The 27768-nt window shown below is 38.0% G+C and overlaps 1 protein-coding gene across 2 annotated transcripts in view; it reads left to right on the forward strand.

Annotated features, from left to right (window-relative positions):
* DDAH1 (dimethylarginine dimethylaminohydrolase 1) overlaps positions 1-27768 on the forward strand; it is a 266154-nt gene that overhangs the window by 71504 nt on the left and 166882 nt on the right. Inside the window, exon 2 of one of the 2 annotated variants that reach the window (XM_011982117.1) lies at positions 11608-11723. The exons of the other annotated variant lie outside the window; for it this stretch is intronic. The gene's annotated coding sequence lies outside the window, so the exon portion shown is untranslated. The remainder of the gene's footprint in view (positions 1-11607; positions 11724-27768) is intronic. 2 annotated transcript variants of the gene reach the window in all.

Consider the following 27768-nt stretch of genomic DNA (forward strand, 5'->3'; position numbering starts at 1 on the left):
CAGGCCTAACCTCAAATAAATAGGAGTTACAGGGAATCAAAGAAAAATCAAATTACAAAGAAACCTGCAGAAGAATCTGAATTTGAGATATTCTATAAAACAACTATATTTTTTATTCCTCCAAAAGTCATTTTCATGGGGGGAGAAGGACTGGGGGAGCTGTCCCAGATTAAAAGAGACTAAAAGGCTATAACGACCAAATACATGAACCTCAAAGGACTCTTAGCTTGAAAAAAACAGCTAAAATTTTTAGAAACATTTAGGGAAAACCTGAATATGAGCATATATTAAATAACATGGATATTATATGATATTAAGGAACTAATATTAATTTTATTAGAAATGATAATGACATTGTGGTTATGCATAAGAAAATTCTTATTTTTAGGAGATGCTATTTAATTATTTATTTATTTATTTATTTATTTATTTTGAAGTAGGGTCTCACTTTTTCACCCAGGCTGGAGTACAGTGGCACAAACATGACTCACTCCAGCCTCAACCTCCTGGGCTCAAGCAATCCTTCTACCTCAGCCTCCCAAGTAGCTGGGACTACAGGCGCATGTCAGCACACCTGGCTAATTTTTGTATTTTTTGTAGAGATAGGGTTTCACCATGTTGCCTAGACTGGTCTCAAACTCCTGGGCTGAAACAATCTGTCTGAATCAGCCTTCCAAGGTGCTGGGATTACAGGCATCAGCCACTGCATCTGGCCTACAGAAGATGTATATTTAGGTGTTAATGTTTAGGTGTGACATGAAATGACTTCAACAACTTTCAAAATATATGTATACACACATACATATATATATATATATTTGTGTGTGTATGGAAAGATAAAGCAAATATGGCAAAATAGTAACAATTGTTGAATCTACATTGAAGAGACTGTAGAGATATTTATTTTACTGTTCTTTCAAATTTTCTAGATGTTTCGTGTTAAACAATTTAGAAAAGAATTTATGCCTCTACCCCTCTTCTTGTTTTGTGCCTCTGGCACTCCTTTCTATTCCCATGGTCACTCTCTACCTACCACTCTTCATTGCCTCTTACCTGAACCTTTGTGGTGGCCTCCTATGTTTCTGTCTTCAGTCTAAATGCCTCCAAGTCATCTATCCAAGGCAGCTTCCTAAAAATCAGTTGTCATCATTTCTCTACCTTGCTTCACTCTATCAGTAGTCATTCCCTTCCTCATCACCCACATGGTAAAGTCTGAATAAGCTTAGCAAGCAAGGCCATTCACTTTTTTGCTTCAAGCTACAATGACATCACATCCTTGTTCAAGGTGTTCTCCTACCACCTCATAGCCTAAGCTCTACCTGGGTCACAAACTCAAATGCCCGCATAGAGGGCTGGGAATAAAAGACTTTAGGGTGTGGGTCTAGGGTGAACTGAGGATCGGGAGCCCTGTCTGAAGGGGGCAGCTCTTACTTGGGACCAGGTGAGTGTTACTATGAGAGGATGTGGGCCGAGTGTTGTGAAATCTTTGTTTCCATTAAGTCAGAAATAAAGATTTGTATACTAATACTGCCCTATTTTAAATGCTAATAGGTAATTTATTTTTTTAAAAAAACTGCTGCAGAATGAAAAAATTGTGAACTGCAGAGTATGATTCTGTGATAACCCGTGGGACTGAGTGCTCACTCTTTCTGTCATTGACCTCTGTCATTCTTCCTTCTCTATCCAATGTGGGAAGACTTTCTGCATCCTTTTCCTGGTGAAATCTGGTGAATACTTCAAAACCCAGCAGGCAAGGCCATTCATGTTGCCCTGTTAGGCCCAGGCAGACCGAGGAGCTCTCTCTTTAGTGCACCCCAGCCCTTCATTTGTACAACCTTCCTTCTAGAACTTATCATGGAATTACATATCTGGTTGTTTGTCTTCTCCCACTGGATTCTGAATCCTCATGATTAATAGCCACATTTTATACATCTTTGTCTCCCCTGAGCTGCTCACAGTGTCTGGTATAAAGTCAGCATCCAATGAACATCTGCTGGTTAAGTTGCAGGCTGTTAAAGGTAATGCTATAGAAGAATTTAGGACATGGCTTCTATGACATCCAGTTTAAAATGTACTAAAAATGTCTATAAATCAATTAAAGAAAATTTTCTATTATTATAATATTCCAAGTAAGGTTCTCTTTTGAGATCATTTGTCTACTGTAGGAAGTCAGTTAAACAAGTTTAATTTAAAAAAAAACAAAAAAATTCTCAAATCAGGATTCTTTCTGACCCTTTAATCTCAGATAATGATAATAGAGTATTGTTTCAAGTATTTCCCTTCTAGCACAATCTTGGTCAAGATCTGGCCAAGGATATAGACAGGTTCAGTAAACCACAAGTGCTCTAAACCTGCTTGAACCTATGTAAGAACTGAGCAGTGGTGTGTGCACTGGATCAAATCACCTTCTCTCCTTGGGACATCAATTCCTATCAGTGCTGTATGCACCTGGTTCTCCTATTCTTGTCTCTTTCATGAAATACTTTTGCCCTCTTAGCAGGTCTTCCAAAATTCAGCCCAAAACTTACTTCTTCCTAGAAGTGTCTGCTATCACCTGCCTTGATTGTTTCGCTGTATTATATTCTTCATTTATCTGTGTTTCTTTTTTGTTAGGTATGACCTACTCTGGTGTGAGACATATAATAAGAATAATTATGATATTAAGAAAAAGATAATATGGTCATAATAATATTTGGCTTTGGGAGGCAAAGGCAGGTGGATCACCTGAGGTTAGGAGTTTGAGACCAGCCTGACCAGCATGGTGAAACTTTGTCTCTACTAAAAAAAAAAAAAAAAAAATCAGCTGGGCGTGGTGGTGTGTGCCTATAATCTCAGCTACTTGGGAGGCTGAGACAGGAGAATTGCTTTAATCCAGGAGGCAGAGGTTGCAGTGAGCTGAGATCACGCCATTGCACTCCAGCCTGGGCAACAAGAGTGAAACTCCGTCTCAAAATTAAAAATAAAAAAAGAATCATTGAGGGCCATTGTTAAAAGAAATAGCTTACCAGACCCCTCCCTGGAAATTCTGATTCAGTGGGTCTGGCATGGGGTAGGGAATGAGAATAAGTATTTGTATTTTTAACAAGTGCCACAGATAGTTCTTATCATCAGGCAACCCTGGGAAACACTGCCATCATCCTTATAAGCCTGGTTTTGGGAGCAGACTAGTCAAGGTTTGAGGATGGGTTCTCATGCTTTTTAGCGTATGTAACAGTGGGCAAGTCACCACGTCCTAAGCTGTGATTTTTTCATTTAGAAGATGGGGATGATAATCACTGTCTCAGTGTTGTTCTGGCGACTAAATGACTCATTTAGAGCATGAGCACTTAGAATGTCTGGAACATTCTATCAAGTGCTCAGCAAATATGTGACAATCATGTTCATATTTTGCTTGTAGTTTGCTTGGTTATGTTACTGTGATTCAAAATCTGAATGATGGTTTCCTTGGTTCTTCTGTAGCACTATGGTGATTCAGAAGAGTGACCCAGGAGATTTTATCATAGCCAAAGACTATTGTTGAGAGCCTGCTCATCTCTGCCAACTTTTTATTGCCTTAATAAGTTATCACCCTTTGTTCTCTTTAATTTTACCTGTCATCTCCATTGAATTACAGAAAGGTCTTTGAGGCCAGTGACCCTGTCATCTAGTTTTGTTATGCAGTAGATCCAGTATCCTTTAGAGTGGGCTATCAACAGAGGGCATGATCTAATAAAACACACATTTATTTCATGGAGTTATAGAGCTATCATCTCTTACTTAGGTTATGACAGCTCCTAATGGGTCTTGGAGTCTTGAGGTCTTATGCTCTTGCTTTCCTGCAATGCAGCCTACACTGCAGCCAAAATGATCTTTGAGTATGCCATCCTATTTGAAACCTTCCAGTGTTTTCCCTGTATTTATAATAAAATCCGAACTCTTTACTGTGGACTTGTAAGCTCTACCTAATCTGGGCTAGTCTGTCTGTCTGACGGCATCCCCTGTGATTCACCTCCTGGATCGTTACATTCCAGCAACACTGAAGTTCTCCCTCCCTAGACTGCCCTTTCCCTCCATCATCACCTGCCACTTAGCCCAGAAGTCACCTCAGAGATCTTCCCCCACCTCCATATCTCATGTTTTCCTGCCATTATTTCCTATCCCATCTTCCTGCTTTATTTTCTTCTCATCACTTACCACTGTCCAATATTGTACTTATCAGTAAGTGATGTTAGTTTATGTGTTTATTGGAAGCTCCATTATAGCAGGCATCCTGTCTATCTTGTATTCCAAGTACTGGGAACAGAACCTAGTACCTTCATGGGCTTGGTATACATATATATCAAATTGATAAATGGGCTTTAAAGAACATCAGCCGGGCGCAGTGACTCACACCTGTAATCTCAGCACTTTGGGAGGCTGAGGTGGGTGGATCACCTGAGGTCAGGAGTTCGAGACCAGCCTGGCCAACATAGTGAAAACTGGTTTCTACTAAAAATACAAAAAATTAGCCTGGTGGCATGTACCTGTAATCTCAGCAACTCGGGAGGCTGAGGCAGGAGCATCACTTGAACCCAGGAGGCAGAGGTTGCAGTGAGCTGAGATCATGCCATTGCACTCCAGCTTGGACAACAAGAGTGAAACTCCATTTCAAACAAACAAACAAAAAGATAAAGGACACCTATATAGTCTAATATATCTCAACTTTTTTAAAGCAAGGAACTCTTATCAAACAAAATGTTTGTTTTTAAATTATTAATTTGGTTGCTTGGTTGGTTTTGTTTTTTTTTTTTTAACTTCTTTCTTGACAATTAATAGAATTCCATACACATAAAAAGTTCTTAGTAAACACTTAACAATTTACTGAGTGCTTGTTCAATGACATCCACCACCAGGGGGACATCAATCCACTAACTGGTAGCTGTGGATAGTGAGAAAATCTGGCTGAAGGAGAAGCAGATCTGACCCCAGGGGACAAAGGCAGGCAGAGGCACCTAGTGTTCTGGTAGTGTGGCTCCTCCAGGGCTTCCCCATGGCTCTGGAGACAGAGGTGGTAGGAGGCAGGAGTGGCAGAGTTATCTCTGGAGAACCCAAAAGAGAAGCAGCAAGAGAGGACTCTAATGCAGGCCAAGCTGCAATGAGAAACTGCCTGGCCTGGAGCAGCCCTGTACCAGTGGCTGCAGCATTGCAGAAACGATGGCAGTGGTGGTGGTGGTGGGGATAGGTGGAAGCAGCAGTGGTGGTGGTGCCACAAGAAAAACTTCTTAGGGAGGTACTAACATGGGAAGCAGCCTCTCACCAGGCTCAAGCCAGAGGGACCTGAGAAGGGGGCAATGATGGCAGTGACAAGCAAGGGGCAGCAAGGAGGTCCTCAAAAGTGTCACATTTTCCCAGAAGAAAGGAAGGGATTCAAAGAACTGAAATCCCAGCAGTTGAGCGTGTGTGATCTCAGTCAGAGTCATTGGTTTTGTTGTCATTTGGGTTGTGTTTACTTTTCAGTATCATTCTCAAGAATTAAGCAAGATAACATGTGCAAAGCATCTAGCAGAGTGTGTGGGGTGTAGTCAGCAAATGTTGTTTTCTCTCATTGTTGGGCAACCACCAGTAGCACCATATCAGAATTAAAGCTGAATAGAAGAATACTGTGTTAAGCTCTGTGGAAGAAACAATGATAAATTAGACATTGTCCATGTCTTCAGAGAGTTTACAATATGGAAGTGACATGATCATTCAAAAAGCAGAAAGTGCAAAGTGCTGTCTGAAGCAGTGCCAATAAAGTGTTAAGTATGTTCATATATCTTCATATATACTTATACCTGGCATAAATTCCAGTGTGGGGGACTGGATAAGCTTTATGGAGAGACCTTGGGTCTTAAAGAATGGATATAATTTAGGCACGGGAAGCATGGGTAAAGGATAAAGAGGAAGAGAAGATAGTGAAGGAATAATAAGAAATTTAGGAGGAAAATCAAGATTAGAGTAGTAAAAATAAGGAAGAATTTCAAACAGGAGATGATGAGCAAAAGTATCCAGTGTGAAGGACTTCTGCTTCTGGCTTTGATAAAGTTAGTAGTACCAGCTCTCTTACTATAAATAGCTGTAAAACTGGACAAAATGTATGGAGCAACTGTTTTCAGACACTGGAATTCAGGCAGTATTGAACTTTGATCCCTGGGGAAAGGGAAACACATGAGATGAACCCCTTGGTCACCTTGTCTTGTTTCCTGGAAGCACAGCAAAGTGGAGCCCAAGTTGATAACAGTTGCTTTACTGTTCTGAGGAGGCAGAGATCACAGTTCAGGGCTGTTGAGGTGGTTGGAATTTGTAGGTCAGGGTAATGAAGAGAAAGCTGCACAGAGAAACAGGTCCAGAAATCTGCATATGGGTACTGTAAAGTCTTTGGACAAATGCTAAGCTTCTCACTTTCTGGGTGAGAGTCTACAAAGTCTGGTGGCAAATAGCTACTGGGGAGCTGTAAGCTGGATGGAGATTCCAGAAGGTGCACAAAACTGGAGATGCAGATGTTCCGAGTGGAGATGTTCTCAGTGATTCCCTGGGGTTTTCAGTGGAGAACCCAGAAAGGCCAGGCAGTAGGAGCAGGGCTACCTAGCCCTGGACTCAAGGCTATACTACATCCAAATAAAGTTTGAAAACAGTTTGTAAAAATTAAGCTTATCCACTAGTAAATTAACGTAACAAAACTTAACGCTCTTTAAATCCAGACCTGATAATGTAGTATTTAATGTCTAGCATAAAATTCAAAAATTACTAGATATGTGAAGAGGCATGACCACAATAGATTTTTTAAGTCAATAGAAACATACTCAGAGATAGCAGATATGTTAAAATTAGCAAGCAAAGTCTTTAAAACAACTGTCACAAATACGTTTTAAAATTTTAAAGAAAATATGGACTCCAATAAATAGAAATTCTTACTAGAAAAGTGGAAATTATAAAAGAAACCCAGCTAGAAATTCTAGAACTGAAAACATGTAATACCTAAAATGAGAAAAAAAAAATCACTAAATGAGCTTAACAGCAAAATAGATTCCATAGAAGAAAAAAAAATAGTGACATTGAAGACATGGCAATATAAACGATATCAGCTGAAGCACATAGAGATAAAAGCACTGAAAAAAATGAACAGAGCCTCACTGACTTGTGGAATAGTATGAGGTGGCCTAACATCTGTGAAACTGGAGTTCCAGAAAAAGATGAAAGAGAAATTGGGGAAGAAAATACATTTGAAGAAGTGGTAGCTGAAAAAATTCCCAATTTGGTGAAAAATATTAACCCATAAAGTAAGAATCTGAATAAACACCCTGCAGGACAAAAAACAAAGAAAACCACTCCTAGGTACATTATAACCAAGTTTATGAAAGCCGAGGATCAAAGAAAAAAGTCTTAATAGCAGTACAAGGAAAAGACCCATTCTGCGCAAGACCCAGGGGAACAATAATGCTGATTTATCAATAGGCCAAAAGAGAACTGAATAACACCTTTAAGGTGCTAAAAGAAATAAAACCTGTCAACCTGGGATGAGAAACCTAGTGAAAGATAAAGATCCCTTAAAAATGAAAGAAAGGAAAAAAGAGAAAATGGGAAGGGAAGGGAAGAAGGGAGAGAGAAAGGAAAAGAGGAGAGAAGGAAGGAAGGAGGGAGAAAGCAAGCAATAAAGAAAGAAGGAAGGAAATAAAGAGAGAAAGAGAAAAGAAAAAGAAAGAATGAAAGAAAGAGAGAGAGAAAGAAAAAGAAAGAAAGAAAGAAAAAGAAAAGAAAAGAGAGAGAAAGAAAGGAGAAGGGGAAGAAGAAAAACACTGCCAAGCAAAAACCGAATGTGTCAATGGTACACATATACTATAAGAAATATTAAAGGAAGTTCTTCAGGCTAAAGGAAATGATACCAGATAGAAACTCAGATCAACATAAAAAAATGTCTAGTGCTAGAAGTGGTAAATATGTGGGTAAATAGAAATTACTTTTTTCCTTGCCTGTTATTGAATAAGTAAAACTTAATTATAAAGCTGAGTTTTTGGTAGACATTGCAGTAGTCTGGGAGTCAGGAAATCTGGGATCTGGTCCACTTCTGTAACCTTAGGTAAGTGGCTTAATCAATACTTGATATTCCTCTCTAATTGGTAACAATTCAAGAAGTTTCTTTTCTTTTTTTTTTTTTTTTTGAGGTGGAGTCTCACTTTGTTGCCCAGGCTGGAGTGCAGTGGCGCGATCTTGGCTCACTGCAACCTCCACCTCCTGGGTTCAAGCAATTCTCCTGCCTCGGCCTCCTGAGTAGGTGGGATTACAGGCATGCACCGCCACGCCCAGCTAATTTTTTTTTTTTTTTTTGTATTTTTAGTAGAGATGGAGTTTCAACATATTGGCCAGGCTGGTCTTGAACTCCTGACCTTGTGATCCGCCCACCTTGGCCTCCCAAAGTGCTGGGATTATAGGCGTGAGCCACTGCAACTGGCCTCAAGAAGTTTCTTTTTATCGTTGCTGAATACCTCAAAAGGGCTATCTACTTATTATTTCTTAAATTTAATGTATATATGAATTACCTAGGGATCTTGTTAAATTCAAGATACATTAATAAAGTTATTGTGGTATAGTAAAAAGACAGACAAGTAGATCAATGAAATTAAAAATATATATATATTCTTTTTTATCCCTTTTACTTCTAACTTATTGTTTATACTTATGCTTTATACATAAAGCATCTCTCTTATAAACTGTATAGCATTAGTTCTTGCTTTTTTATTCTGTTTGATAATCTCTGCCTGTTAATTGGAGTGTTTTGTTCACTTTACACTTAATAAAATTTTTGATGTTGAGGTTACAGCTACCATTATGCTATGTTTTCTTCCATCTATTTGTTTTGCTTTGTCTCTTTTTTGTTGTTGTTCCTTTGTTTCTCCTTTTCTTCCTTCTTTTGAATTTGTTGAGAATTTTTTTATTATTTTTATTTTTATTTAATTTTATCTTATTTTGAGACAGGGTCTCACTTTGTCGCCCAGGCTGGAAGGCAGTGGCACGACCTCTGCTCACTGCAACCTTCACCTCTTGGGTTCAAGCAATTCTCCCACCTTAGCTTCCCAAGTAACTGGGACTACAGGCATACACCACTACCTCCGGCTAATTTTTGCATTTTTTGGTAGATACAGAGTTTCACCACGTTGACCAGGCTAGTTTCGAACTCCTGACCTCAAGTGATCTGCCCACCCAGCCTCGCAAAGTGCTGGGATTATAGGCAGAAGCCACCACACCGAGCTCGAGAATTTTTTAATATTTTGTTTTATTTCCTCTATTGGATTGAAAACTATATGTTGTTGTTTTATTTTGGGTGATCTAGGGACTGAAATATGCATCCTGAGCTTAGCAGAATCTACTATGATTTCACATCACTACATGTGTAGTATAAAAAACCTACAAAGCAAATTTTCTGTTTTCCAATATGTTCTTTGCACTGTTGTCATACTTCTACATAAGTTAAGAGCTCCATGGTAAGTTTTATTATTTTTGCTTTAAATAATCAATTGTCTTTAAAAGAAATGAAATAAAGGTTGACATTAGAGCAATTCTAGAAAACTTCCTAGGTTTACTCTGATTACTGTATTTTCCAAATGTCATATGTGAAGTCCTTTACAGGCCCTACCTACTGGGTTGGATGAAGCAATCCTTGAGGGAAGTCACCGCTATAGTCCTGTTGGCTATCCCTCAGAATCTCTTCAAAATTCACCCTGGAGAAGGAGAAGAGAAAGATGCTTAGAGAGGAAGGGAAATACTGGCAAGGGGATGGGGAGAATGAAACCACTTTAAGACTGTATTTTAAAGGCTCGTTAAGCTTCACTTTTAATGCAGTATAATTTGAAGAGATATATTTTCTTTTGGAGGCAAGTTTTAAGACACTAGGCGGTTAGTTCACCCTGAGAGATGCTGGTAATTATATTTGAATTGTCAGTAATTCTAGTTCCATCACCAGAAAGCAAAATGCAAGTAGTAAAAGATGACTCTTTACTTGAAATCTGGGGGGGGGAAGAAAGAACTTTGCTTTTCTCAAGGTCATCTGGTATTCAAAGAAAATGTGTCATTGATGATTTCATAATATATAACATGAGAAATTGCATTAGTATAATTATGTTATGTTTTATCATCTTATTTTTTATGTAGAGAACAGATTGCCTTAAATCTGCAAGTATCATATTTGAGTTAAAATTGCATTCAACATACCATAAATATATACTTCCTAATCATTTAAATGTTTGCAATCATTGTGTATCTCAGTTAAAATATATGTTCACATTATACTTTAAATTTCTATTTCCTTTGGACATTATTGTATTTTGCAAGAACAGAAAGATTATCTAAAAATTTTCTGTAGTGATAATGGAAACCATGTTAACATCTGAATCATGTTCAATGTGAAAAAGAGAATTTGGGCCAATTTAACAGTTAGTACCCTTTCTTGGCAGAGAATGATAGAGCACTGCTGTAAAAAGGACTGCTTTCTTTTCTTTTTAAATCTGCAAAGTGTTACTAAGTACCATAGTCCCTCGCCTTTGGAAATACCATGACTTTTTGGGTCACCAGCTGTGTTTTATATACCAATGGAGAGTACAACTCATGGCCATTTTTTGCACTCTTAGTGCTATTCGTGACTGTTTCTTTACCTCATGAGCTGTATGACACCTTTTATTTAAAGAAGTCCTCATGTTTGTGATCACTGTGCATCAGGTTATCAGGTCCATGGCTGGCCTTCCAGTTGTTCATCAGTCCGAGCTCACGAAAAGCAGACACAATTGGCAGAGTCATTGTGCTGTTCTGTTAGATTAAGTCATCCTGGTGGTATCCAAAAAATTTCTGGTGTAAGAATTATTTTTTTCTGTTTTGAATTAATGAAGCAGAAACACAAACTGTGAACATTGTCTGTAAATAGCCTTTGTTCTTTTATGCAAAATGTCCTTGATGTTGAGGCCTGTAAGAAAATAGTATGTGTTATATTAGTTTTATAATATTAGTGTTCATGCAGAATGATGGTGGGAAAACCAGCTAGGTTTTATTTCCTACTGGTTATTATTGGTTGATGAATTCCTGTGAAGGTTTATGGCATTAGGTTAAATCATATGAAGTTGCTATCTGTGTAGACAATTTCATATGACTCAACCTAACAGGAAACAAAGCAGCTTCAGTTCTAGGATACAAGATATAATTCAATTAATTCGCTCTACATCATTGTGAGTCTGCTGCAAATATCTTAAATTAATACATATAACTTAAAAATTGGAACTGGAAAGGCAAGATTTGTTTTCCTTTTATTCTTGCTTTGCTTTTACTCTGTGTCATTGCTCTCTTGCTTTCAAGGAAAATACAGACTCTATATATAGAACATCTCCCGACATATGCCATTCTGTAGGTCTTGAGGGGTAAACAAGTAAGAACACAAATATTACTTACTTAGTTGTGAGTTAAAGTCATCTTTCTATTATTCTAACAATAACTTAAACTTGCAGCTCTTCCTTAGTGAATTTTCACGAATTCTCTTCTCTCTAGAGAAGACTATTTCATCACAGAAATATATTAGAGGTATTAAAATGCCTTTCCCCTCTCTCTTCTTCCATATTTCTCCATTTGCAGTTTTATCTGTATGGAAAAGGAGCTCTGGTTGCTTTGGCCAAGACTTTTCAGTAGGAAATGCTTCAAAATACAAAGCAACAGCTATTTTCAAGAAAGACCTTGTAAATGTATATTAGGTAAGTTAAATTTCAGATGTCCTCCTTCACAGCTAAAAGTAAACACATTTGATTTAATTATATCAATCAAAATGTACTTGCGTTCAAGTGTTGTTATATGTCAATACTCCTGGATAGATTTAAATTACATTGACAGAAAACATCCATTTCCTCACATTTTCAAATACCAAGCAAGCAGCAGAACCTAGTCTTTAGCATGGTTGTATTTGAAAAAAATGTAATCCAGCCAAGGCTGATCTTGTTTTTCCTTTATTCTTTAAGCCAGAAGCAATTACTTTTCATTTCAGGATTAAGCATCTGTAACGTTGCCACTCGTCGCTGAGGCTCCTGGTTTCAGCATGTCTCCTTGGTTCCCAGCCAGCTCTGGGTGTTCAGGTAGCAGCTGTGGCTGGGAGTGTCTCTCCAGCCCACATTCCTTGGCCATGAATTTTGCAGCCCTGTTTATCTGATGAAGACCTCCCAGTAGTGAATTGCTCATGACATTGTCACACAAACCTTAATGAATGATACGGAAAGATACTCAATATTTTTCCTCCCGGAATGCCTACCAATCCTCGGTGTCCCAGCCCCTTCACTCCAGCTGATCACCACAAAGGTTTGGTACTGAGATCCAGTGAGACGTTTGTCCTGCAAAAACCACATTCTCACTGGATGCCTATAAGTCCTGTCTATGGGACTGTTACCCAAGCCTGTTTAGAGAATTTTCAACAATTACATCTGCCCATTTGCTGAGTCTCACTTCTCTGCACTAATTATTGACTTCAATTTATATTTTTAATGTACAATTGCTATCATCAACTTCAGTGCATGAAGACCTCTCTTCCTTCTCTTCAAACCCATGACTTTGCTTGGGATAACAGGGATGGCTTTATAGCATGGCTTTCTCACTATTTCATGTGTCTTCATTTTGCTTTCCCAAGTCAGATTGTAAATTTCTTGAGAAAGGAGGCCTTGAAAACTAGAAATACCTATACAGACAGATAGTTTAAAAAAAAAAATTGGACAGAAAGACATTTGTTGCTCTAAGAATCCAGAAAATTTGCCTTAACATGTTCAGAAGAGATCTTTGGCTACAATATACACTCCTCTCCTTTCCCCCGCCTGCCCTCTGCTGGAACTGCTAATGAGCAGTAAGATGGCAAAAGCAGGACATTGCATGGGAAATGTGGGAAAACAGTGGCTAGTCTGACTAGAAGGCGAGTTGAGTAACTGTGATTTGTGAGTCCACAATGGGGATCTTTGAAGTCCTTCATGATGTGCCTCTGTATGACTAGCAACCTCCTCACAAGACTCTGTGGTTCACTGTACACAGAGATATGATTCGGCCTGCCTGCCTGAGATAGACCAAGTGGCCTTGTGTGTTCTTTTCCTCCTCTGTGCTTGTTTCATCTGCAGAACCATCTGATGGATGGCAGACAGCTGAACCAGGTACTGCCCCTTCCCAAACACAAATGCCCTCCCCACTCACAATTCCCCAGAGCCTTCACCACCTTCATCTATGAAAGGCATTTACTAGGGTCTAGCAAGACTGCCAATTTGGTAATGCAAAGCAGGAGATAAGTGTGAAACTCTAGACTGGTTTTCTGTTTCAAAGGGCAGCAGGATGTGACAGCTGCTGAGGCAGCCCTTTGCCCTTGGAGAGGAGAAGCAAGAGTGTAATCACTAGATGACCTCTCCCTCCTGCTGTCTCCTGGGTGGTAGGGACAGTCTCTCTCCCAACCCCACTCTTGGTCAGGTGGCTACATATTATGAAAAAGAGGAGGAAAAACATGTTTTTGCTTTTAAAATTATTATTAAGAGAGAGTACTCTTTGGGGAAGCAGAATCCATTAGCTGAATTCATTTCAGTATCTATGGTTAATTAAGTTAGGCAGCCTTAATGCAATTTTATTATGTAGCCTTTAAGAGCTGTTCTGGTAAATGCCCATCCTATAAATACTAGCACTACTTTATATGTGTGATATCCTTTTTGGAAGGGTAAATCTGAATTATTATCCAGATATTAATCTGCACACAACCCCATCCAGACAATGCAAAGGTGCTTCCTCATATTTTGAACATTGTTCAATACATTTAGAAGGGGGAAAAACCGCTCAGATATGACTTTCTACAATTTTAAGTCAATGGATAAGTCAGCCTGGTTGCATCCCAAAACATACTTTTGAACATCAATTTCACCTTACTCCTGACCAAGTAATTGATTTCTATATTTCATTCTGTAAATGAAACACTAGACTTTGAATTACTAGAAGAAATACACAATTAGCCAATAAACCTTTCTTATAAAATGACAGTATTTTAATTTATTAGATGCATTAGCATGTATTCATGCCTAAGATTTCATCAATCAATTTTCCATTTTAAAAAGCGGTCTCTGGAAGCAACAGTGGAGAGATGCTGAGTTCCAAAAGCAATGTTGTGAAAGGCAGCAGGTCTAGCGTTCCAGGCACATGCTTAACTAAATTCTAGTCAATAACCATGTGGCTCCAAGTATAAACCCACAGTTTTTAAAGTATCTGCCTTCCGAACTGACTCTTTTGGAATGCCAAAATTTTAAAAAGAAAATATTTAAATTTCTCTATTTAAGAGGTGTGCTATGTTTGTTCAATATTGGAGCAACCTCTGATATTATTTTAAAATATTTATTTTGCCACTTTGACAGCCTTCTACACTGCTGTTGGGTTTTGATTTTGTTTACAGTACTACATTTCAATAGTTGGCTTCAGATTAAATGCATATTCGTATGTTGTGGTGATTTTATTAATTAGTTGCCTTTGAAAAATCTTTTAAGCCGAAAGTCACTCCAAAATAGAAGCTCTAAGAATTACTACCACCAAGTTAAATTGAAGTCATGTATTCATTTCATTCAGTCATCAAAAATATATTTAACACACAGGACTTGACTAACTTATCCCTAAGCAAGGTAGGCATAGCACCTGGGGCCCACAATACTTTTAGAGGCCTATAAAAACAGTCTTTTAAATCAGAAGAAAAAAAATTTTTTTCTTTTAAAATCAGAAGAAAAAGATAAAATTTTAGGTCAAAGAAAGTATATATAATATTAATATATTCATTTTCATACCAGCATGATCATAAAATATAATTTTAAATTTTTTTTAATGAAGGAAGAGGCCCCTGAAGGCAAAAGTTTCCAGGACCCATAAAATGATAATGCAACCCTTCATGACATGCCAAGTTTTATCTATGCTAGATTCTAGGTGTAAGAAGATATGTAGGGCACAGTTTCTGTACCCAAAGCACTCATAGTCTAATGAAGAAAATGGACATAAAACAGGCAGTTCATAATGTGGTTGGTTCCCTTGAAACTGTTTGAAAGAGTAATTACAAGCTGAAAAACACAAGGGTTTTACTACAAAATGTCATTTAACACATAGACTTGGCCTTATGTTTCTTTCAGTTAAACTTATACAAAAATTAGGTTTATATATATATCTTAATGCTACATAGACTGTGTAAGTATATATGTTTGTTCATTTTAAACATTACTGATATTGCCATTCAGATCTGTAAGTCAGAATGTTCATTATTTTATAAGTACTGTCCATCAAAAGGACCACAAAGGAAGTTCCACGTGCTGGTCTCAATGGTCCAATGAGGAAAATGAGAAGTGAGATCTAGTTCTCCCTAGCTTAGCAATGCTTACCTATGTCCTTTCAAGTTTTACCAAGATTTCAGAAATGGAACAGAATCCTGGCTGCACTTTCCCTCTTAATAAAATTTCACATATATGTGAGATTCCGCATTTATTTTTTTTCTATTACTGTTTCTAATTCCAATAATTTGGGTAGTCACAATGTTCCCCTAAACCTAAGCTTCCTTGTTAATATTTGAGTCCATTTTTGCATTTTTTGATTGTCAGTTAGAGAATGATTTCTGAACATTTTCTATTTTTAGAGCAATTTTACCTTCATTATATTATTACACACACAAAAGCTTTTTGAATAAGTAGGACATCATAGGACATTCAAAAGAACACAGACTCAGACAAGCCTGGGTATGAATCTCAATTCTGCCAATCAAGCTGTATTACTTTGGTCACTTCATTTAACCTCATTTGCATCTCAGCTTCCTTATCCATAAAATGAGGATCATTATGCATGTCTCATAAAGTTGCCATAAGAATTAGGATAATGTATGTTAAGTGTTAGACCAGCACCTGAAATTTAGTAGAAGCTAAATAAGTAGCTGCTATTATTATTTGCCATATTTTATAAATTAGGAAACTGAAGCATAGACATATTCCTCATGCCAGTATAGGGGGGTAGGGCACCTAGTTATTACAGGCAAACTGCAGACTTTGTTTTGAACAAGGCTTATTGAAAATGAGGGTATACACTACAAAGTACAGAAGAAAAAGATGCAGAAAAAACACTGACATCAAACCAACCAGATAACCAATATATGTTTATTGGGCACCTTGTAAGTAGAAGACATTCTGTGTACAAGTTGGGCTACTTTGCAAATGACAGAATTCCAACTTGATCACGCAAAAAAGAGAATTTGCTGACTGATGTCACCCAAACACAGAATGTGGACAGCTGGTCCTACGGATGTCTGGACTCAGTGGCAAGTACACTTTTAGGGCTTATACTCTCTATTTCTGATGTATGTTTCCAGTTCTCTTTGCAGATGAGCTTTCTCCATGCCATGGGGAACATGAATCCTAGCAACTATGATCTCTCATCTCATCCTAACTAAGCAGTTCTACCAGCAAAGAAAGAGAATTTGTTTTTCTTTGTCTGCAGTTTGAAAACAATCCTAAGAATCATTTGCATACCAATTTAGGTCACATACCCTTCCCTAAGCCAATCACCAAGCCAGCAAGATGGAGTAATATAATTGGTCCAATTAGGAGTACGTGACATGTTAGGAACTTGAGACCAGCGTGGCCAACATAGGGAAATCTCATCTCTACAGAAATACAAAAAAACTAGCTGGGCGTGATGGCACACACCTGTAGTCCCAGCTACTTGGGAGGCTGAGGTGGGAGGATCACTTGTGCCTGGGAGGCAGAAGTTGCAGTGAGTGGAGATCGCACCACTGCACTCCAGCCTGGGTAACAGAGCAAGACCATCTCAAAAAAAGGAGAATACATATTACTGTTGTCATTAGAATAGAGGGAAGTGCATTGGGTGAGCAAAAATCATAACCTTTACCTTTAATGAGTTATAATAGAGAAATTAATATTTTAATGGTAGAGTTGGCTCAAAGAGCCAAGAGGCCAGAATCTCAGAATGTCTGGTTGAGATGCCATGAGCCCTGAGCGGACATGTCACATGGACTGCTCAGCCAGGAAGGGAGGCCTGTCATACTTCTGTCCCCTACTTGTGTTATCTCATAGATTACAGACTTAAATTTATTTCTTAATATGCATACTATTTAAAGAAGGAAGTTATAAACATTTGGGCATTATCTTAGAGAAAGCAGAACTTTCTAAAGAGAGTGACTAGAGGCTGGACCACAGACTAACATCCCTGTTGGTTGAAAAATTGCAGGCTGTCTTGTCCTGTTGGAAAGCATATTCTGTCAGATTGCTTAATGCTTTTCCTTCCTGTAGCATGGGCTTGGGGGAGTGGTACTCAAAGCAGATTTACACATTGGATTATATAGTGAATGAACTTTTCTTAATGGCTTTGCTGGGTTTATTTAAGACATTGAACTGTTTGCCCTTGTCTCTAGTAATTCAATGACTACTCATCATTACATTAGTGGGAGAACTATTACACTGTATTAGAGATACGGAGATCTTGTGACTGGGTGAGGAGTCAGTGTTTTGACTTTTTATGCCAACATCATTATTTTCCCACTCATTTCACATTTCTCCTGTCAGTTCAGCCCTCAATTCAAGGTTACCTTGATTACTTTCAGGTCTTTTAGTCATGAATCTTTCTAAACTATTTTTACCTCAAAATGTTCCTATCTTTTCATGTACTCACTTTGTCTTCTTTTCTGTCTCAAAATTAGAGGTGTTCCTAGTCTTTTCCAGCACTAAATTCTTCCCTCTTCCACCTCCTTAGAAAACTAACTTCATTCATTACTTCATCTTCTATTTGCATTTTCAACTATTCCTCTTCATTGTTTTTTTCTCCACTTATGCACCACAAGCCTACCTCTTGAAACAGTATCAAATGAGATCATGTATGGGAAAGTGCTCTGTTACTCTGAAGTGGAATATAAATATGGAATAATATCATAATCCTGTCTTTCTTCTTCCCTCCATGATCATTTCAAAAAACCGTCACTATAAAGTATTTTTTAGTTTTACTATATCACTGTTCAACTCATTACCTAATGTCTTAAAATCTGACTCTGTCTCCTAAAATACTATGTTGGGGGTTCATAACTTTATTTTCCAGTATTTGATGCAGTTAACTACATCCTCCTTCCTTGGTTTCTGTAACCTCATAACCTTGGTTTGCCTCCTCTCCCTTTAACCATTCCTCTTTCCTTCAATGTCCATCTTTTCCCTTCTACCTCTAAATGTGAGTGGTATCTATCATTCTGTCCTTGCTTCTCTGCCTCTCTCTCTGATTTTCATAAATACTCCTTGAAACCACCAACAAATTCTTTTCTTCAACCTCTGTTAATTGCCTGCTGAGAATTTTAACTTAGATGTCCCACAAGACCCCAAAGAAAATGTATTTTAAAATAAACTCTTACCCCACTCCAAATATCTTCCACCTTATCTCAGCCAATAGTGTTACTCTTTTACTGAGTCACCTAGGCTTGAAACCCTAGTTCCGTGATTCATTTTTTCCTCCTCTTTATCCCTGAATCTAATATCAGCCATATTTTACAGATATTTACTCTGTCTCTGCCTTTTCTTCCTTCAGGTAGTGATAGTTCAGGCTGCTGGGATAGCACATAGCCTATTATGTTTGCTTTCAGTGGGGTTGTCCAAACATATTTTGTGGTCATACTCTTTTTCCCTTCTTTGTTCCTTAGCCCTTTTCTGGGCTGAATAACCATTTTAACTTTATTCACAAAGACCACTAAATCTTCTATGCTAATATTTTCTCAGAACTTGCACTAAACATGTTTAGAATAGCTAGAATGGCCTGTATAACATGCCTGGTAAGTAACAGCTGGGTGCAAGTTGACTATTGTTTATAAGTAGTGACATAACAAAAATACATTTCATAGCTATATGTCTTTATTAATTTGCATTTTCAAATACAGTCAGCATCTTCATATTAGCAGATTCAACTGTCCTTGATTCAGAATGCTGAAATTTTGAGGATCCAAAGACATGCTAATGAATACACACTGAACATGTTGCCTGAGTTTTAATACTTTTTCACCAATCATCAGAATATAATTCTGGTTTATGTCTAACCTCATCAGAAACATCACCTTTCAGGCTCTAGGATTCTAGCTTTCTAACCTTGTTTCTGCAGATCCCATTAGCAAAAAAATGATTAAGGAAAGCTTCAGTTTTCCCAGTTTTGACATTAAGGGTATTTGATGCCACAGTAGCATACTGTGCAACTGTAAAAAGAATAGAGAAGCTCTTTATGTGTCTATATGGAAAGATCTCTATTAGGAAATGAATGTTCATGTCTCCCTCAGAATTCATGTGTTTAAGTCCTAACCCTCAATTTGATGATGATATTTGGAGATGAGGCCTTTGGGATGTAATCGGGGTTAGATGAGGTTATAAGGGTGGGACTCTCATGATGTGATTAGTGCCTTTATAAGAATAGATGCCAGAGAGCTTGCTGGTTCTCTCTCCGCCATGTGAGGACATGGTGAGAAGGCAGCCATCTGAAAACTGGGAAGAGAGCCCTCACCAGAATCTGACCATGCTGGCACCCTGATCTTGGACTTTCAGCCTCCACACTGTAAGAAAATTAATTTCCATTGCTTAAACCACCCAATCTATAGTCTTCTGTTATGGCAGTCTGAGCTGACTAATATAATCTCCAAGATTTATTATTATTACTATTATTATTTTGAGACAGTCTTGCTCTGTCATCCAGGCTGGAGTCCAGGGGTGTGATCTCACCTCACTGCAATCTCCACCTCCTGGTTCAAGTGATTTGCCTTCCTCAGCCTCCTGAGTAGTTGGGGTTACAGGTGTGCACCACCACACCTGGCTAATTTTTTGTATTTTTAGTAGAGATGGAGTTTCACCATGTTGGGCAGGCTTGTCTCGAACTCCTGACCTCCAGTGATCTGCCTGCCTCAGCTTCCCAAAGTGCTGGGATCATAGGTGTAAGCCACCACACCTAGCCTCCAAGATTTATTTTTAAGTAGGGGAGAAAAGGGTGCCAAAGTATACTGCAATGGTAGTAAAAAAAAAAAAGGGGGGGAAATATACTTGTACTGGCTTGCATATATATTTTTTAAATCTTGGGAAGTGTAAATGAGAAACTGATAATGTTGGTTACCTGTTTTGTGGGGATAGGCAGATAGAGAATAGGGGAGGAAAGGAGACATTGCTGTATATCTTTTATACTATTTGATGCTTGAACTATGTGAATGTGCTACCAGTTCAAGAAATTAAATAAAATTTACTTTTTTAAAGAAATAAAACAAAAACATTTAATAACAAAAACATTTAATTTGGAAAAATAAGATTATATTCAAAGAAGAAAAATACTGATTATGTTGAAAGAGGATGGCTGACTAGCAGAATAACTAAAGCAGAAGTTTACATTTGATGCAGGCACAATTTGAACAAGATGAAGGAATAGGAGCAGATGTATTAAATAGCTTTCCCAGTCAGCTCTTTAATAACCCCCATGACAGTGTAGACAGGTCTTATTGTCTACTGCCCTTTTCTTGGATCTAGATACTGCCAGCAGAGCTGGAACTGCCCACATGACATGTATTCAATTGAAAGGTGACAACCACAAGTTCTCAATACTCTCAGTAATGCTCAGATGGTGCCTGAAAGTAACACCTTCTCCTTCAACTTCCCTTGGTTGGAGGTCCTAAGTATAAGGAGAGCAACTACTGAGAAAAGGACTCAGTCATCCATTTGAAAGAGGTTAATGTCTCATCCAAGAACACAAATGTAACTTTTCTCACAACCTACTTTGGCCAATTAAACATCCAATTGTTTTACAGACACTATATCATTATTGCCCCAGAGCATTGTCCTTATGTAGTTCTAATCATTTTATTTCTGTTTAATATCTATCAAAGAATTATTCTCTATTAGTTTCAGGGTAAAATCCAAAATTCAAAATATGATATTCAAAGACTCTGGTCATCAGGCTTCGGCCTATCTCTCTACCCACATTTGCTCATTTTGAGCTGTTTTGCCATGACCCCAAAGTGCTTTTCTTTCTCAGACCTCCATACCTTTTTAAATGCCATTTTCATTGCCTGGACTACTCTTCTATTTCTTCCTTTTGATGATGCTTTTCCAAATTAAAGTGAGTGTTCTTTTTCTAATATCACCCTGTATTTATTGCATACCATTGAGATTCTCTATGTGCTTGTCCTTTCTATCAGACTCGAGAAGTTCAGGGACCATGGTATATTCAATTTGCATCTCCAGTGCTGGCATCCAGTAAGCATTTGATGGTTGAATGAATGAAGAAATATGTAGTCTAGCTGAAGTTTTAAAGACAGAACATTGTAGTACCCTATAATAAAATCCTAACCAAGGCTTAGGAAAAGTGCCTTGCAGGAGGATTCTAACTCTGCATTTTAAGAGTGTAATTCAGCCTCAGATTGACTTGTAAGAGCTGAATGCTGTCAGGACAATTCTCCCCGAGCCTTCTGATTTTTTGGAAGGCTTTCAATTTTGCAGATTTGTGTGTGTGTAGTTTGAAAACTCTGGTGAGCACTGCCATACTGAGGTAGTTCTTTGACAATCTCCTCTGTTTAAAAGCGTTTTACTTCTCATATTCTAAAGCATAGATGACAGCTTGCAATCCAGTGGATTTTCATCCTTATCTCCTGAAAACCACATTTCTTAGGCATTGTGGTGGCAAAGTTCCATATCAATGAAAATCATCCCACGGAAGTGAGTCTTCAGCTCAAACCTCAGATCCACATTTGCTTGTCAGAGAGCAACAGTGACAGCAGGGCAAATTCAACCACTTTGTAGTTAGATGTCTTTCTCATGTGTCTTTCTCAAAGATGTTCTTTTAAAATGTGAAATTTCCAGAAAAATCTAACAGTTTCTAGCCAGAAGAGTTCACTTCCCAAGCTAAAGGGGTTGATCTTGGTGGGCTTCAGTTGTGTCAATAGGCCACTAGTGAGGCAGACTTCAGAGATAAGCCATCTTTTGTTAATTCAGTTCACTCTGAACAAAACAGACAGAATGAATGCTTGAACCCCACCTATTTAGACATGCTTGCATAAACACGGCTTCATAATAGTTTGTTTTCAGAGTCCACTGACTTTATTTGTCCTATGGATGCTGTTTAAATGCCTCCATTGATACATTTAATGTGTTAGTGCTCATTTTCTATAGTAATGAGCATAGTCACAAGCCTGAGTTCAGTATACATTTGAGCAAAATCCTGGCACTAATCTCAATATAAATAGCACATTTGATCTTATTGACATGTGGCTGAAGGCAAAACGTAAATCCAACAAAATTTGCAGGACTTTAGTTCTGATGCCATTTTTTGTAAAGTTTGGGGATAAAAATGATAGGAGTCCTGGAATATTTTTCCCACTCTAGGATTTTAGTTATTCTGCAGTTACCAAATCGGCAAAATTTCTGAATTTGTCCTCCTCCAGGAAACACTGTCTTAATTAAATAATTAATTAAGCTCATTTAAAAGCCAGTGGTTCTCCTGTGGTTTGCTTCCATAATTGCCTCTTTACTCATTAAAAAAAAAAAGAAAAAAAACTACCTAAGTTAACTCTTTTATTTGTTCTTAATATGATTCTTTACCTAGTCTATGCAATTGTTTCTCATATGGCTTAAATGTCTCTCTGTGTTGTCATTGTTGGTATCTGTAGAAAATTGTTAGGTCCCAAAAGGCAAGACCTGAGTATCCTTACTTTCTGTGGTGCCCACACAGCATTATATGATATTAAACAGGTAATAATGATTTTAGTGTGATGAAGACAGGAATCTGTAGCATGCTGATGTAATGTGAATTTAACATCAAAAAATTAAGTTACTGAAGCTCTGGTATGCTATTCATAGCACACAGTAACCTGTATCAGTTACTAAGATGGGTTTAGTATTATGTGAAAGCAGTTGATGAAATGTTCCAAATAGCCAACTTCCAATGACTCAGAGTACATGTGTCCCTTAAATTGCTCACCTGCTTTTGCTCTCGAGCTATGTTTCAGCCTTGATGTTTCCAGAAAGAGGCTGGAAAGGAGGTCAAATCAGCCAACTTATACATTTTGGTGGTTCTGGTGATAGGGTTACCATGAGAGATGGTGATAATGATTGTTAAACCATTATTTTTAGGGATTAATGTGGAATTTACATATTGATGGTCAGTTTGCATCAGTAAATTGACATGCATTATCAAATGCACTGTTTGTAGAACTGTAGAGAAATTCCTTTTTCTATCAAAAGGTCTACATGGTTAAGTCTGACTGTAGATCTTTTATCGACATTCTAGTCTTGATGGACTAGCAGAGCTCAGAGGAGCAAGCCTTAAACACAGAGCACAGTTTCCTAGAAGTAAAGAATTTAACCTTTGTTCTAGTCCTTCTTTCTGTCAGCCTCATCAGCAGGAAAACTGTGAAGTTTGATTTCAAATGAATCATCCTTGACAGCATTTTTCCTGCTAAAACCACTTATCTGTCACTTTATGGAAATTGCTACTTGCCCTCAGTGGTATGCAATATTAGCTCAGACATTACACATAATTCATTATACCACAAAGTTGAATATATATATATATATAATACATATAAATATATTATACATTAAACATAAGTAAATATGTAGATAGATAAAATTTCTCCTGAACCAGCTATGTATCAATAAACTCAGCAGTTTTACAGTTAAGTTCTGAAACCACAGCCTTTTGGTCATTTGTCGCCGGTATTCTTCCAAGAGAGATTAAGAAATGTTTGGCCTAGAGGCAACCTTTAAAATGTACTGAGAAGTGCATTTTTGCCAGCTCTATTAATATTACTTCTACCTAGATGACCCACATATTTCTTGATATTCTTTAAATGTTTGCAAATTGGGTTTATAACATTTCCTCCTCCTTCAAAACAACCCCAGCCCCTTAGGCACTGTGTCTTTAAGACACAGCATTAGAGAATTTTTACTCCTGGAGTGTGTATCTACAATCAAATATGATCATATGCTTTATTCTGAATTGAAATTAGCTTTATGACTTCTACAATCAGAGTGAGTGTTGGGCTTAATGAGTTGAGACTAGATAACAGAAGATGCATCTTCCACAGGCTATAGCACTGAGTCCCCACATTTCTCATACGGGTCTGCGATCCATGGTCTGCAGTTCAGAAATCCAAAGGGCTCTGAAAAGCAAAAGTTTTAGTAACAAAATTTGGTGGCCAAAATTGATATGAAGCTTTATAGTCCCCATTCATCTCACTTAATGGAAATATTAATATGCTTGATTATGGGTTGCTGCCCAGGACCCACTGGGGGTGTTACATAAACAGCTACACTCACCATATTACCTTCCTAAAATCCAAAAAGTGTCACATCTGGCATCAAATATTTTGGATAAGGAATTGTTAACTGTGCCTTTCCTTAAAATACTAAAGATTTTTGACTGAGGAGAGCGAGCCAATCAGGTTTTTAAGTTCATGAAAGGCAAATCCTTCCAGCACGAGAAAACCAAGAAGAAGCGGGGCAGCTACTAGGGAGATTCAATCCCTGTCCAGGTCAATTCTGTCAAGTTTGACAGCGAGTGGCCTGGGGCCATCTTTGGTGACACAGGGGTGATGATCAGAGACCACTCACTTTCTCCAGTGGACCTGGGAACCCTCAGCTCCGTAGACGAGGGTCTTGATGAGGGCAGAAGTTTAGACTTTACAATGTAACATCCTCTCTGGTCCTTTTCTGGGTTCCTAGTTTTGTACAGATTTGTTTTTGAGTGTTGGTCAAAATAAGGGGACAAAATAAGGGGAATATTATCTTTTAATTCTTTTTTTTTTTTTTTTTTTTAGTTTCACTCTGTTGCCCAGGCTGAAGTGCAGTGGCATAATCTCTGCTCACTGTAATCTCTGCCTCTCAGGTTCAAGTGATTCTCCTGCCTCAGTCTTCTGAGTAGCTGAGACTATAGGCATGCGCCACCATGCCCAGCTAGTTTTTGTATTTTTAGTAGAGATGGAGTTTCACCATTTTGGCCAGGCTGGCCTCGAACTCCTGACCTCAGGTGATCCGCCCGCCTTGACCTCCCAAAGTGTTGGGATTACAGGCGTGAGCCACCATGCTGGGCCAAAAATTCATTTTTATTATTGTCCTCTTCTTCCTTTTCTGTGAAAGTCCTCATCCTAGGAAGTTTATATATTTTATATTAAATCATTTCCTGTCGATTTTTGTTGTGATTTTCAAAGATGGATTCCCATAGATAAAATCTTAGCTATTGCCCAAGACATAGTAAAGGGTCACATGTATGAATTTTTATAATTGGAAGGAAACTCTGCCTTTGTGAGTACACATGTCCATCCACATTTCATCCCTCCATCCCTCAAATCCCTAGTGAGGGGCATTAAAGAATGGTTGATGTATATGCAATGTCTGTTAAGCATGCACTATGTATTTCATCCTCATTTACTGGGTCTGAGATTGAAGTTTTTAGCCAGCATGGACCTACTTTTTGAGATAAAATATACTGTTTTGTTACAGGCAAAATTCTGGTGTGGTGTGAATGCTGTGGGTCAGTCTGAATATATTTTTTTTCTGTAATTTTATCATTATTATATGATTGCAATACCTGCTTTGTTTTTTAATTGGAAAGCAACCTTTTCTACTGTTGAAAGATATTTTTTGACAACTTGACCCTTCCTAGTGTTGAGTACTAAGTTGAGGACTGCATCTTCCTGTTTTTTACATTATAGAGAACAAAATACTATTGATTTGAAAAATACATATGACTTGGTATCTCTATCTTGGTTGCAGTGGTGATACAGAATTGGTTTCATTAACGCCTACATAATTGGTAATCACTGATCAAGAAAGTGGGAAAACAAAACTTTAAAACCTCAATCCTCAGTAGAAAGCAGGTTACATTAGGTCAATTTATAGGTAATCTATGTATGTGCTAATGGGATTGGAAACAACCTTACAGAGCACATTACCTGATAAACTTGAGTGGAGTGAGTTTGGGAGAACAAACTAACAGGATTATTGTGCCTCCTAGTTGGTACATGGGAGCAACTGACACGCCCCCTTCAGAACTTAACTGTTAGTAACAGTGGCGGTAACAACACAAACCAGTGATGTTGGTTTTAGGCCAACATCTAAAGCTCTTAGGCTAAGCTGGCCAGACTGTGTGGCTGCAGGAAGTGACTGGCCAGTGGCAGTGCTCAGCCAGACCAAGATGAGGAGGGAAGAGTCAATAAGCTTTCTGGAGGCTAAAGTGTTCCCGTGGTGGGAAAGTGTGCCCCCAGCCTTCATGGATGAGTTATTGGTCTTAAAGTTGGTCTCCTCTTGTTAGGATTTCACACTCATTAAATAACCTGATAATAACCTGGCTTTCCACGTAACTGCCTCTAGGAAGAAAAGTACTGTTCATGTTGACATAGGTATTTCAGTCTGCATGGTAAAAGTTCTATATCTTACTACAAAATAATAAACTAGCTGGTTTATAATGTGTAAAAAAGATTTTTGAGAAATCATTGGGGGTGGTATCATATTAAGTGATATCATCCATATGGGTAGTTGTTCTCATAACATCTTGTATATAACTATAACACTTATCATAATGTACTAATCATTTGTTTTCAATCTTTTAATTTGGACTAGACATAACCCTTTCAGAGAGAAATTGTCTTTAGGCTGGGTAAGTGGCTCACATCTGTAGTCCCAACACTGTGGGAGGCCGAGGCAGGTGGATCACCTGAGGCCAGGAGTTTAAGACCAGCCTGGCTAACATGGTGAAACCCTGTCTGTACTAAAAATACAAAAAGTAGCTGGGTGTGGTGGTGCACACTTGTCATCCCAGCTGTTCAGGAGGCTGAGGCAGGAGAATCACTTCAACCTGGGAGACGGAGGCTGCAGTGAGCTGATACCGCGCCACTGTACTCCAGCCCGGGTGACAGAGCGAGACTCCATCTCAAAAAAAAAAAAAAAAACACCAAGAAATGATTTTTATTATTTTATAAAGTATATGCTTCTTAAAGAAAAATTGGAAAATACATAAAATTTAAAAAAAAACAAAAATCATATATAATCCCACTTCTTAAAGATAACAAAAGTTACTGTTATATTTTATTAAGCCTTTTCACCTATATATGTTCTTAAAGTAAAACTGTGATCATACTAAAACATTGTTTTCAAAAGCATTATTTTTAATGGCTACAGAATATCCCACAGGTATGGATGTACCATGATTTATTTAACTACTCTTTTATTATAGGGCTTTCCAATTGTTTCTGATTTTTAATTTTAATTTAATTAATTAATTTATTTATTTATTTTTGAGACAGAGTCTTGCTCTGTCACCCAGGTTGGGGTGCTGTGGCACTATCTTGGGTCACTGCAACCTCCATCTCCCCGATTCAAGTGATTCTTGTGCCTTAGTCCCCTGAGTAGCTGGAATTACAAGTGCTCGCCACCACGCCCAGCTCCTTTTTGTATTTTTAGTAGAGATGGGGTTTCGCCATGTTGGTCAGGCTGGTCTCGAACTCCTGTCCTTAGGTAATCTGCCAGCTTCAACCTCCCAAAGTGCTGGGATTATAGGTGTGAGCCACAGCACCTGCCTGTTCCTGATTTTTAAAAAGATGAATAGAGAAACCGTTTCTTAATCAGATCATTAGCCACAGTATCTAGCACACTTAGTCATTTAATATCAAAGTATTGAATTGAAAAGTTATTTTCATCTGAGATCCTATCCCAAATAGGTTTCGTTAGGTTTCATTAGAAGCTTAAGAGGAATCTTGACAAAACG

The sequence above is a fragment of the Mandrillus leucophaeus genome, unplaced genomic scaffold, assembly GCF_000951045.1.
Source record: "Mandrillus leucophaeus isolate KB7577 unplaced genomic scaffold, Mleu.le_1.0 Scaffold235, whole genome shotgun sequence".
Classification (NCBI taxonomy): Eukaryota; Metazoa; Chordata; class Mammalia; order Primates; family Cercopithecidae; genus Mandrillus; species Mandrillus leucophaeus.